This window comes from Dasypus novemcinctus, chromosome 15 (genome assembly GCF_030445035.2).
Source record: "Dasypus novemcinctus isolate mDasNov1 chromosome 15, mDasNov1.1.hap2, whole genome shotgun sequence".
Classification (NCBI taxonomy): domain Eukaryota; kingdom Metazoa; phylum Chordata; class Mammalia; order Cingulata; family Dasypodidae; genus Dasypus; species Dasypus novemcinctus.
Genome location: NC_080687.1, coordinates 16,432,300 through 16,446,523, shown reverse-complemented (window position 1 = coordinate 16,446,523; position 14,224 = coordinate 16,432,300). Strand labels below are relative to the sequence as shown.

General features: G+C 39.2%; 1 long non-coding RNA gene across 1 annotated transcript; it reads left to right on the top strand.

Moving 5' to 3' along the window:
* The first annotated feature begins 370 nt into the window (after positions 1-370).
* Positions 371-13,617, top strand: LOC111766332 (uncharacterized). Its single transcript, XR_009180786.1, has 3 exons — positions 371-576; positions 7,050-7,211; positions 11,509-13,617. It is a non-coding gene; the product is annotated as an uncharacterized lncRNA (long non-coding RNA).
* Positions 13,618-14,224: the final 607 nt, after the last annotated feature.

Genomic DNA, 14,224 nt, shown 5'->3' with positions numbered 1-14,224 from the left:
GAAAGTCATGATGATTTACACAGTTGACTGTACTTTTTGAAGTTAATGAAATAAAACTACCACTAAATGTAGTGTGGGCTTTTTCAGCCCCTAAATTAAACATTTACAATAGCTGCCCCAGCGGAAGATTGTGTCTTGGTGGCGTGAGGACATGTGGGCGATGTTTGATTAATACCTGATAGCATGTTTCACAAAGATGGATCTTCCTGACAATTAGAGGTCGCATTCTTATCCTGGAATTGAGCCAGAATGTGTAAAATACTTTCAGTAGTTAAGTACTCCCTCATGTGAGGCATTATTCAGACACCAGTGAAAAGAAGCCATCCCATTGCCATCTGTAAAAATATGTTTTCTGTGTACGACTGGCGCCTCAACGCTTTGACTTCTCTAAAGCAGATGAAGTAGCATCTTAGGTGCTCTTAACCTCAGAAAGCTCCAGGCTCCTCATTGCATCTGCCACCATGTTCCTCCCAAGATGCTTTCCTGCTTCAAGGTGCTCGTGAGGGAGGATCTGACTTTTTCACTGTGGAACTGATTCCAGGCCACTATGATCTGCTGTTTGCTCTAGATGATCTGGTGAGTGCTGTTCACAGCTCACTCTCCTGACTTTCGATTCGATCCAGTCCACAGCTTTCTTGCAGTCGGTCCATGAGCAAGGGTGGGGTCCTGGCCCCTGTGTCAAGCTGTTCAGAACCTGCATTCCAGGCTCCTGAACCTTGTCCTGTAACGTACCTGCTTGGAATGTGTGCATGGTGGAATCAATAACTACATACAATACATTTCTAGAAGCACAGGAGGATGATTCATTTGTGCAAAATCTGTTGCAAAATGTATGGCTGGCAGTCAAAAAGTAAGGGGGTGGGGTGAACCTTAATGTAAACTATGGACTTTAGTTACTAATAATGTATAAATATTGGTTCATCCATTGTAACAAATGTGCCACAGTAATGCAGCATGTGAATAAGAGGGGGCAACTCTCGTGTGGGTGGGGAGTCGGGTGGGGGAGAGGACTGGAAACTGCACTTCCTGCATAAGTTTTCTGTAAACCTAAAACTGCTCCAAAAAATGAAGTCTATTAAAAAGTGAGGAAGAAAGTAAGGGGGCTTATTATCGAGCTATTAATGATAACTTAATGAATTATATTCCTGCCCAAACTAATTTGTACTTACATGTTTAAAAATATTATTAGGCCCAAGCAAAATCACAAAAAGGGAATTTTCCACTCCCGATTTACCAGTATCAATGCTTCCTGATTATTTTGCATCTTTCTCCCTAGTTTCCTATGTGTCCCAAGGCTAAGATTTCAGACTTGCCTACTCACAGCTCAATGCCTTTGAACTGCCCCCTCCCAAAGACAGCGCACCCAATTTTCTTTCCACTTGTGGCTTATTTTCATTAATACTGTACAAATTTCTCCTAACTCCCAGACTAGGAGCCAACACTTATTTTCCTAAGAAAGACATCTATTATTCCTTGATCCCTCTTTTCTTCAAGTGACTATATTTTCAAAATCAATCTGAGATCTTCATTATCACAAGCTTAGAAATATTTAGAAATGGCTTTCTGAGACATTTGCTTAAGCCTCATGAAAACAAGCGTGGAAAGGCTGCAGCTCGCTGGCTGTCTTTTCTCTGAGCCAAGCATAACTCCTGATGTTTCTGTGTTTCTTCAGAAAATGTTCTCTGGTTCTGATTGTTGTCTAACTGGCAACTTGGTTCAAAAAGCCTGGAAGGATGATTTTTGCAAATATCACTCAGCATCCAAAACTTTTGCTGTGGGGATTGGTAAACAAAGCCTTGGGTTGGGGGAAAGTTACTATTTTTATTTTAAAACTAATTGGTTATAAGTCCAAACAACTTTAGGTTAGGTGGAAGTTCAGTTCTTTTGCCATATTGGTAATGATGCTGTCCAAATGAGGTTCTCCCAAAGGTCCTCTGGCCTTGGGAAACTCAAGACTGAAGACAACTGTGCCAGCCCGTCAACACCCACTGCCGTTATGAGGGGGCATTGTACCAAGCCTGTGCTGAATCCTGTTTGGATGCGCTGCCGGGGGAGCCCCAGGTAGCAGGACTTGACATTTACTTGCTGAGCCCTCACCTGGAATTTACCAAAGGCTGGTACGGGTGCTGAAAACCAGATAGATTGTGGAAAGCAAGGGTGTGAGCAAGTCCCTGCCTACATCAGCGAGGAAGGCTCTCTAATCAGAAAAGCCTATTTCCTTAGGAGCACCATCTGGATTCTGACTTCAGTCTCTAGATGTGCTCTAACTACTATAAGGAAAGTAGTTCCTCACAGTAACAAAACATACTTGGGCACTTTTAGCTCTTTTAGAAAAAAAGCTAAAATTCCTTTTTTTCTCCCCTCACATTTCTTTGAAACTGGGGACTTAACATGATTTAGGCTTGTGAAAAGCCACGGGTCGCATGCACTCTTCTTCAACCACTTACAAGGACCTTTACTCCCCACCACTCTCTAAACACAGATAATTACCATGGTAACCACAGGGCTTCAAGACTCTTACACATATACTTACACCTTTCTTAAAGAAACACAGAACCTAACAATGTGGAATTAAAATCGTAAATCATTTGAGTGTTTTTTATTTGTTGTTGCATAGTTGTCAGCATTGAGAGAAGAGCTGGGCATTGTCATCCACTATCAATTGTACTCGGAGAAAGTGGATGTTTGGCTGGGCCCTTTGACATCTTGCCAGAAAATTGGGTATTGTTTGTAACATCGTGTAAGGAAAGACTGATGGATTTCTGGATTGTTATGGTCAGAAGCCTATCCAAGAGGAAAATGTCATTAGGAACATGAAGTACTGAATAGTATAGATTTTTTACATGACACATTCACTGGGCCAACTACCTTCAGTTAAGTTGCAGTTATGATTACCCTAAAGTTGGTAAAATTTGGGCAAGCTGGCTTTTTTTTTTTTTTTGGTAGCATCTAATTTTATCTTTGGTTGTATTTGGAATCAAATACACAAAATGCACAACAATTTTCTTGTGCCTTCGAAAGTTTCTTTTTCCTTTTTTGTTTGGCTATGTGAACCAGTCTTTTATTGCCCTGTGAATACTTGATGAGTGGTCAGCAAAATGAAACCCAGATGATGCTTTCACCAAGAGTCATCTCTAAGAAGCTTCTGACTAACTGCAGCATTTGGGGCAGATGTAGGAAAGCAAAAGACCTACATGGCTGAAGATGAGTAATTACAGAGACTTTTAGCAAGCCACCTTCCTTCACTTTTGAATGTTTCACATATTTCTTTTGTCGGCATATGAAAAGAAGTATCTTTCTGTAATTCTCCATGTAATGAGGACAGGCTTTGCTTCTAGCTAATGGAATGTACCTCTGATTTCTCTATCATTAGCTGCCCTGTGTCCAGGATACTAGTGTTTTGATGAGAGGAAAGAAAGGACCCTCTTCTGTTTGATTGTTTTCTTTTACGTTAAATGTAGCAATAAATCTAACTCAGTCAAAATAACTGCTGAACATTTCATATTAACACAGCAGTGAAGATGAACTTGGGCAGTGCATGATAAATGTTTCTCTGTGCTTAGATTGGAATGCCTCCAAACCCTTAAACTCCCACACCAATTTGGAAAAGCCTACCTGAGGTTTTTATATCCTTGGCCTGGAGATTCATTTTTCATTTACAAGAGAGAGCCCCTAAGTTTCAAGGACAACCATGCTATATACTTCTCTGGAGAGTGTGCAGAGATAATGTTGGAATGAGAAAGGTTTTTAAAATCTAGTGAATACAGTCTATGTCTTCTAAGTTTACCATGTGCAATGCATTTTAGTCTTTTCTATAATTTGTTATAATTCTATAACCCTAAATTCTACGAGGTAATAAATAAATGAATTGACATCTATTTATGTGGGCTTTGAAAACAGATGTGACAGCACTCTAATCCATCCACTCTGTCTTATCAAAGAAAAAGGTGCATGGCATGCCAACACGAAGTAGCCCCTTTCTCAGCCCAAACAGTCAAATTGAATGTTCTCTGCTTTCTTGTGTGTAGGCTACCATAGTCAGGGCATGCTGTGGGGAGGAGGTGAGACCTGAACAGGTGTGTGGAGAACGGATAGAATTTGGAGGAAGCTCAGGTGGTAAATGTGATGACATGATGAGAATTCAGTTGCTTGATGGACTTTGTTTAAGATAATCATGGCTTGTTTCATTTCTGCGTTTGAAAGAGTCCCAGATGACAAATGAACTAGAGACCTCATCCTACAGATCTCATAGGTTAGTTGGGGAGGTAGTGCCGGGAAAGAATTGCAGTGCTGTGGGAGTGAATGGAGGAGTGTCCGATTCAGACCTGGAGCATCAGGGCTTCTTCAAGTCTCATGTTGGCCATAAACTCTCTCACCACAAGGAACCTGCCCATGTTCTTCCCCCCACCTTGATTGTCTTTTTACTAGACAATCTTTCTCCTCCTCTCAGTTTAAATGTTTCCTGGAGGGACACTATGATTTCTCTGGAAAGGTAAAAGTCAACTTTCCCTTTATAGGCATCATAATCCCTTCTTTGTACTATCTTTTGTACCCATAGTTGCAATTCTACTTTCATTTGTGTGATTATTTAAATTTTGACATATCCCCTTGTATCAGTAAGGGTTCTCCAGAGAAACAGAACCTACAGGAGAGGGAGAGATAGACACACACACACACACACACACACACACACACACAGACTATTATTATAGGAATTGGCTGATACAACCATGGGGATTGGTAAGTCTAAATTCTGTAGGGCAGGCCACAAGCTGGAAACTCCAATGAAGGTGAAGCAGTATTCCCCAGGAGAAGCTGGTTGGATAAAGAAGAGGCAGAAAGTCTCTCTGATCTCTAAAATCCTCCTTCTTGCTTTAAAGCCTCCAACTGATTGGAAGGAGAAACTCCCCTCATTGCTGAAGGCAATCCTCTTTGTTGATTGTAGATGCAATCAAATGAATATAGATGCAAACTCCATCTATGAAATAACCTCACTAAAACAATCAGGGCAGTGCTTGCTTGACTAAACAACTGTACACTGTAACCTGGCCAAGTGACACATGAAATTAACCATCACACTCCTATTAGGCTCTACAGTCCATGAGAGCAGATATTTTTGTCTGGTTTTGCTTAACACTGTATCTCTAGTAATGAGCATCTAGTACCTAGCACTTGGCACATAGAGGGAACTCAACAAATATTTGATGAATAAGTATTGTTGAAACAATTGGGGTGGATTCTTAGTAGAACTCCTATGGGTTTACCTCTTAATGATACTTGGGAACTTTTCCGCAACATCTGGGGACCACCTGACTCAGACCTCCCCTTCTGCCCTGGACTCCTGCTCTAGGCTTCCAAATGGTTTTGCTCTCTTACATTTTGCATGTTTTCATTTAAGTATCTGCTTTTTAAATGCAATCTGATTTGAAGCTCATGTCCCTCTCCACCCAAACCCCTCTGTGATGAGGCCCTCTGCTTTCCTTTCCACCTGAAGCTCCAGGCCCTGTCCCCTTACTCCTGTGGCAGAGCCTCTTTCCATTTCCTTACCTCTGTGAGATTTCCCACTTCTCTGTCTTTGCTTATGCTGTTCCTCTAGCCTAGAATGTCTTTTCTCTCTCTCTTTCATCTGGAAAACTCATACTCATTCTTCAAAACCCACCCCAAATAGTGCCCTTCATTAAGAGTTCTCCAATCAACTAAAAAAAAAGTTGATGATTCCTTCTGTGTTATCTGCTGTGCCAAATAAATAGTTCTGTAGTTTCCTCTTATCACATTGCACTGTGATTAGTTGTTTACTTGCTTACCTCACTTGCTAGATTGAGTTCATGGAAGGCATGGATCATGCTATTCAGTAATTATCCCCATTTCTCCTCCCTCACTTAATACAGGGTCTGGCACTTATGCAATATGTTGAATGAATGAATGAATAAAAGAAAATAGTCTCATTGTTCTTACCCACACCTTAGTTACAAAAAATCACCCTTCACTTTCTCAGGAATGTTAGTGCCTCTCCTAAGTTAGATTTCAGGGTTTTGGAGGGTAGAAATAGGATCTTACATATATATTCTTATATATCACTTTGGGCTGGTTGCACACAAGGACACACTGAACACTTACTCATTGACTGAACACTAGAAAACATCACTTTTAATGTTGTTTTGTTATTATATGTAGATATATTTTGAGTTATAATAATGTCATTAGGAAAATACCAAGAAATGTAACCAGTCACATAGTTGTGGAAAGTGTCATTTTTAGTAATACCTCTCTAATCTTTTTCCTGAGAGGTATTTCTAATCCTATTGTATTAATGCATAAAATTCCAACTGATCCTTTGAAAGTTTTGCAAAATAAATTTATTCCAGTTAATAAGATTTCTTATGCAAGTCTGTAACTTTTTCTAAAACAAGAATTAGAGAGTTAGCAACATAGTTTCAAATGAAAAATTGAGATTCTTAGAATTGTGAATGGTTAAGTAAGTTAGATAAAGATATCTATCATTGAGAATCTATGAAACAATAAAAGATTCATTAAGAACTGGATCTCAGAGTAGAGTGGGAATTGTTGAAAATTGTATAGACCAGTAGTTCTCAGAATGTTATCCCCAGACCAGGAGCATCATTTTCACCTGAGAACTTGTTAGAAATACAAAGTCTAAGGCTTCATATCAGACCTGCTGAATCAGAAACTCTGGGCATGGGGCCCAGAAATATGAATTTTAACAAGAGCTCTAGGTGATTCTGATGCATGCTAAAGTTTGAGAACCACTGCTTTAGTTTAGGCTTTTCCAGTTCAGTGATTGCTTCCCAGTTTTCTGTTTGGGGCTATTAAACCTCTTGTTGACTCTCCAGTAAGTAGAGATCCATGATCACAGAATGTAGGAAGCCCACCCCATTTTTTAGGAGATTTGCCTGGTAGAATATTCTATCCATCTCATTGTAACTTCCATTAACTGAGTTAATTGTACTTTCTGGTGCTGTACAAACTAAATAAAATTTTCCAAGTAACAACCCAGAGCTCACATAGGCCCTCTCTGTATTCTTTTCCAGGTGAAGCAGTCTTATCAGCCAATCCACATAAGACTTTTTTTCCCCCCAGTGTCTGCATTAAACTCTCTAGATGAAGTTCTCTTTGTCTGGATCCCCTGCAGTGTTCCAACTTTGACCAGTGCAGAATGCGATCTGGATGCAATTTCTCGATGTGGTTGAAAAGTGAGTTCACTTTTTTTTTTTTTGTTCAATCATATCATATTGTTGACTCATTGCCATAAATAAAAACATAAGCAAACAAATAGAAAAACACCTCTAAGATGTTTTTACATGAGTTATAATTGCTGTTATGTGGGTGCTCCCCTTCTGCTATAGATTATTTTTTCAACTTGATTGATTATCCCTTAGTGTATCTAATATTGTTCTATTTGGCTCATTGTTCCATTCTGCTTAGATCTTCTAAATCTTGATCCCACTATCCAACCTATAATATAGTGTCATTCATTGACTTGAGAATTGTGCTTTCCATATTTTTGTTTTAAATACAAATGCTCACCAAGACAGGACCACAAACTAAAAAACTTATCACTCATGTGATGGTTGATTCTGTGTGTCAGCTTGGCAAGGTTATGGTGTCCTGTTGTTTGACCAAATTCTGACCTAGATTTGCTGTGGAGGTATTTTGTAGATGGAATTAGCATCTACAATCAGTTGACTTTAAGTAAGGAAAGTATCCTTAATGAATGGGAGAGCTTCATCCAATCAACTGGAAGGTTTCCAGAGAGAAGAAAAAATTTTGCCTCAAGACTACAACATCAACTCTCCTTGGAGAGGCCACTGAGGAGATGGGAATACCACAGGTGTGGATATTGACACCCCAGGTTCAACAAAACTATCTGGGCTAAAGGAATAAAGAATGACCCATACAGTACCCATGTATGTACAGTTGTTCAGAAAATACAATGAGAATGAAGATTCACTAAACAAGCTCTATACATTGGCTAGCTATATACCTGACACAACTTTCAAATCCTACAGACAGTTAATGTATATGAAAACAGCTGATTAATATATAAAGAAATCCTACAACTCAATAATTATAAAGACAATCCAATTTAAAAATGAGCAAAAGACTGACATTTCTCCAAAGAGGATATACAAATGTCTAAAAAGCACATGAAAAGATACTTAAATTACTATTAGGGAAATGCAAATTAAAACCACAATGAGATACCATTTCACCCACTAAAATGGCTACTATTTTTAAAAAAACCATAAAATTAAAAGTGTTGGAGAGGATGTGGAGAAATAGGAACATTCGTTCATTGCTGGTGGGAATGGAAAATGGTGCAGCCTCTGTAGAAAAGTATTTGACTGTTCCTCAGAAAACAAAATATAGAATTACAATATGAACTGACAAGGCTTCTACTAGTTTTATACCTAAAAGAATTGAAAACAGAGGCTTGAATAAATATTTGCACACTGATGTTCATAGTGGCATTACTTAAAATTGCCAAAAGATGGAAGCTACCCTAAAGTGTCCATCAACTGATGAATGGATAAACAAAATGTGGCATATACATACAATGGAATATTACTCAGCCATAAAAAGGAATGAAGTCCTAATACATGTGACAACATGGTTAAACATTGAAGACACTGTTCTGAGTAAAATAAATGAGAAACAAAGGGATAAATATTGCATGATTTCAGTGATATGACATAATTTGAATAAGCAAACTCATGGAGTTAGAATCTAGATGAAAAGTTAGCCAGTGATAAATAAATCTTTAAAAAAGTTACAAGGGGCTGGGTTGGGGGTAAGAGAATAGGGAATTAATGCTTAATTTCAGAATTTCTATTAAGGTTGATTTTAAAGTTTTGGTAATGGGTAGTGGGGATCTTAGTATAATATTGAGTATAATTACAGCACTGAATTATATATGTGAATGTGGTTAAAAGGGGAAATTTTAGATCATATATATGTTACTAGAATAAAAATTATAAGATAAAACTTAGAACTGTATAACACAATGAACCCTATTGTAAATGATAAACTATAGTTAATATACAAGTATAAAAATTTTCTATCATGAATTGTAACAAATGTACTGTACTAATGCAAGGTGTTAATAATAGATAGTATATGGAGAAAATACACCTAATGTGAACTATGGATCATAGTTAATAGTATAATTTAATATTCTTACATCAATTGTAACAAAGTTACCACATTAATGCAAAGTGTCAAGAATGGTGGGGTGTATGGGAATGCTGTACTTTTTACATGATTTTTCCATAAACATACAACTTCTGTAATTTAAATAAATTAGGAAACGAATAGGCGATTATCAAATAAAGTTATAAGAGAGTAACCAAAAAAAAGGAGAAATGAAAGCATTTACAGATAAACAAAAGCTTAAGTAAGTTCATTACCAGAAGACCTTTGCTACAAGAAATACTAAATGGACTCCTTCAGGCTGAAATAAAAGGACACTAGACAGTAACTGAAATCCATAAAAAGAAATAAAGAACATTGGTAAAGGTAACTACATAAATATATATAAAATCCTGTATTATTGTCCTTTTTGGTTTGTAACTGCGTTTTTCCTTCTTTATGACTTAGGCAAATATGTAAAATACTGTTCTAAATCTATGTTAATGGGCATAAGATGTGTGAAGATATAATCTGAGACATTAACAATATAAATGGGGTCAGACAGTGATATAAAGGAGTAGTTTGTATACTACTGAAACTAAGTTGCTATTCATTTAAGATGTTCATTGTAATTATAAAGGTAATGAGCATATAGTTAAAATGATTTTATGTTATGTATATTTTGCCACAAGTAAAAATAAACTAATTTAAAAAGAAAAAAATAAAATAAATTGGTTCACACAAAAATCCTGAAAATACATTAAAGTGTTAATTTTACTTCTAAACTCAGTACAGGTGGAAATTTAAGAGGTCTTAACCTTAGAAGAGCTAAAGGCTTGCACTTGTGAGAAAAACAACAAACAAACATACTGGTTGGCATAGTCAGGTAAAATAAAAAAGAACAACCAATGTTGTCATATTGAAGTGTCACCTGTGAGAGTACCTGTTGGGGTGAAGGAGTGAAAACTGATCCACAATGAGTCCTATAAAATACTGATGGAGGAATATGTTTAGGATTTCTTCATACCTTGTTTCACTTGTGTAAAAAATCTCTTTGCTTCTGAACTATTACTTCTACTGTTTTGGTCAGTGGGTAAACACTATCTTTTTCAAGGCAAGTGACTATACAGGAACCATCTGAAAGAGGAACTGAGGAGAACATGGTGAGAGGGTGTGTGGAAATGGAAAAAAAGAAGTGAACAAACTGTGGAAATGCCACATTTTACACCAAAATAGGAGGATAAAGGAGAGTGGGAGGGAAAGGGAAGCAGGGAATAAGGAAGAGAACAGATGAGATGGTGTGATCTATGTTCAGTGTAGGCAGCTCTAGCTCCTGGTTGGAAAAAGGGACCTTTTGCACAGTGACCTTTTGCACAGTTGAGGTGCCTCCTCCTTTTTCCTGACATTCCTGGGAATTGCCCTCCATTTGTGGTAAATCAGAAGTAGGAAGGCAGGAGAATAGTCTGAATGGGCAAGGAAAGCGGGCTAATATTCTCACCACTTGTGATGGTTACACTCACGTGTCAGCTTGGCAAGGTAATGGTGCCCAATTGTTTGGACAAGCAGGCAGTGGCCAAGTTGTACTGGGAGGATATTTCATGGTCTTAAATCATCCGTGAGCTGATTCTACCTAGGACTACATCTACACTCAACTAGGGAGATTGCCTCCAGCAATGAGAGCCATCTCATCTCATCAGATGAAGTCCTTAAAAAAGAAGTGATTTCGAGAGTCAGATAGAGAATTCCCATCTCTACTTCACACAGCTAGATTCTCCTGGGGAATTAATCAATGACCTTCATTGGAGTAACTGGCAGCTTGCCCTATAGACTTTGGACTTGTGCACCCTAAAGGCCACATGAGTCAATTTTGTAAAATCTCATAATATTTACAGGTATCCCTGTTGGTTTGTTTTCCCTAGAGAACCCTGACTAATACAGGTTGATACCATGAGTGGGGAGGTTCTTGGGAAACAAAATCTTAAAATGAGATTTCTGAATTGGTTCTGGGTTTTTTACAATTGGGCCTCTATTTTGGTTATATTCAAATGCAGTAATGATTCTGTTTCTAATAATCAAGGGCCATTGATAGTTCATGGTATGAGTTGGTGACAGAGATATGCAGAATATCAACACTGGATACATATACTGCCATGCTTTTAAGAATCAAGGCTCTGGGTGAGAGTGTTTTTAACAATGTGGACTTAAAAGTTACAATGATGTTGGGTGATTGTTCCTAAATATTCTGGATACAGTTATAAAAGAAAGGGGTGAACTGAAGGCTTCAAATTTGCAACTTAAGCACTGCATGAATGATGTGAAACTTTCTATGTGTGACCTGAAAGAATATCTTGTCTTGTGCAGTTACAGAGACTTGAGAAATCTGAAAACCAGACCCAGAAGCTCATTGAGTGAGCAGCAGAGTTACAACAGAAACAAAAATCTAAACCATGCAGGGTGTCTACTGTTCAAGTAAGGGCATTGACTGGAAAGGAATGGATTCCTGAAAATTGGGATGGAGACATACTGTTGCTAATGATGGTAGTGAGGACATGGAAAACTTAAATTCTGCTCAGTCTTTGCCAGATAAACCTTTAAGAATCTGCCCTGAGGAAACAAATTCCCCATCTCCAGTCATTCCTAAGGAACAGCCACCTGACCTCAAGTCTGCTCCAAGAAGTGTGCCATCCAACCTCCACATGAAGAGATTAATCCTGTCTCACCAGATGAAACTGCAATGGAATGCCCTGAGGTAATTGGTTTGCAGGACATTTCTAATCCTTCTTGCTACCCACTCCCACCACCCCTCTTTTTCTTCCAGACCTATAACTAGACTAAAGTCACAACAAGCCCCCCAAGGGTAAGATACAAAGTGTGGCCCATGAGGAAGTATGCTATACTCCAAAAGAACTACATGAGTTTTCCAATTTATGAGAATATAGGGGGAATATGTGTGGGAATAAATATTAAGGGTGTGGGATAATGGTGGAAGGAATATAAAGTTGGATCAGGCTGAATATACTGATACGGGCTACTAAGCTGAGATTCTGGATTCAATGTTGTAGTTTGTTTGGGTGGCTGGCTGAAATATGGACCGAAAGATGGTCAAAATTACCCAAGGTTGAAATGCCAAAGCTGCCCTTGTTTTCTGTAGATAGGGGGATACAAAACCTTAGAGAGCTTGGAATGTTAGAATGGATTTATGGGGAGCAGATGTGGCTTAAGCAGTTGAGCACTTGCTTCCCACATGGGAGGTCCCAGGTTTGGTTCCTGGTGTCTCCTAAGGAAAATGGAAAGAAACAACAAGCAAAAACAAATATAAAAACCAACTCAGGGGAGACAATGTGGCTCAGTGGTTGAGCACCGGCTTCCCACATACGAGGTCCCAGGTTCATTCCCTGGCCCCCAGTCCCTCCTCAAAAAAAAAAAAAAAAAAGGTGGCTTTATCATGTAAGACTTGCCTACCCACCCAGGAACGTCCAGAGGACACACATTTCACTGGGACTGTGAGGAATAAATTTGTGAGACTAACTCCATCTTTCTTGAAGAGCTCTGTGATTGCTCTTCTCTGTAGGTGAGGTATTACCTTGGGAACTGCTGTGACTGAACTGGGTTCCTTAAACACTATGAGTATGATTGGATCCCAGGTTGGCAGAAGCCAAGTGGCAGTACTTAGTTGCCAAAGACATGGTGGGCATGCCTACCATAATAGACAGTAGACTCAAATCAACAATCAAAATAGTGTGCATTGCAGAAACCTATGGCATTGGCTAATAGATCATGTACCTAGAAGTAAGATAGATACGCAGTTTACTAAATTCCTACTTGATCTGTATAAGAAGAAGTGTTCTAGGTCAAGTGAACAAAACTCTAACTTTTTTCTTCAGACTTGAGACAGATAGAGACCCAGAGCCCCTTGAATGAGGGAAAGGCCAGGTCTCCCTGGGGAATGACCCTGTTATCCTGCTGAAGTTTTATACTGTTAATCTTCCTCCCAGCCTTTCCCAAGGAGACTGTGATGGTTAGGCTAATATGTCAACTTGGCCAGGTACTTATGCCCAGTTGTTTAGTCAAGCAAGCACTGGACTAACTGTAATACAAGTGCATTTATGGGCTTTAGTCACCATTGACTTTACTGAAGTGGTAAATCATAGATAGCTGATTTCAATTACATCAATCAGGGAGACTGCCATCAGCAATGAGTGGCACTTTATTAAATCAGTTGAATGCCTTAGGAGGGGAAGTGATTCCAAGCATTTAGCGAGAATTTTCTGGCTTGTCTTTGGTTAGCCAACATCTCCCAGAACTTGTCAAGAACCTTCATTGGACTTTCTTCAGAGCCCCTGGCTGCAGCCTGTCTGTGGAACCTGGACTTGTGCATTCCCATGGTCATGTGAGAGACTGATAAAATCGCATACTATTGACAGATATCTCTTGTTGATTCTGTTTCCCTAGAGAACCATGACTAATGCAGCTTGGTGCCTGGAGTGGTTCTTGAGGAACAGTCTTTTTTTTTTTTAATTTCTCTCCCCTTCCCCTTCCCCGCCCCATCCCCCCAGTTGTCTTCTCTCTGTGTCCATTCACTGTATTTCTGTGTCCGTGTATATTCTTGTGAGCGGCACTGGGAATCTGTGTCTCATTTTTTATTGCTTTATCTTGCTGCGTCAGCTCTCTGTGTGTGCAGCACCATTCCTGGGCAGGCTGTACTTTTTTTGCACTGGGCGGCTCTCCTTACAGGGTGCACTCCTTGCGCGTGGGGTTCCCCTATGTGGGGGATACCCCTGTGTGGCACGATACCCCTTGCTCGCATCAGCACTGCATGTGGGCCAGCTCATCACACGGGTCAGGAGGCCTTGGGTTTGAACCCTGTGGTAGGCGGATGCCCCATTCATTGGACCAAATCTGCTTTCCAAGGAACAGAGTCTTAAACATGGGATGTCTGAGGTGGTTCTGGGAGTTTTGCAATTGATTCTTTACTGTAATTGGACTGAAGGGTATTGATGACTCCCTTTCCAACAATGAAGAAGCTGCTAACAGTCCATGGTGTGAGTTGGCAATTGAGATACACAAAATATCATTA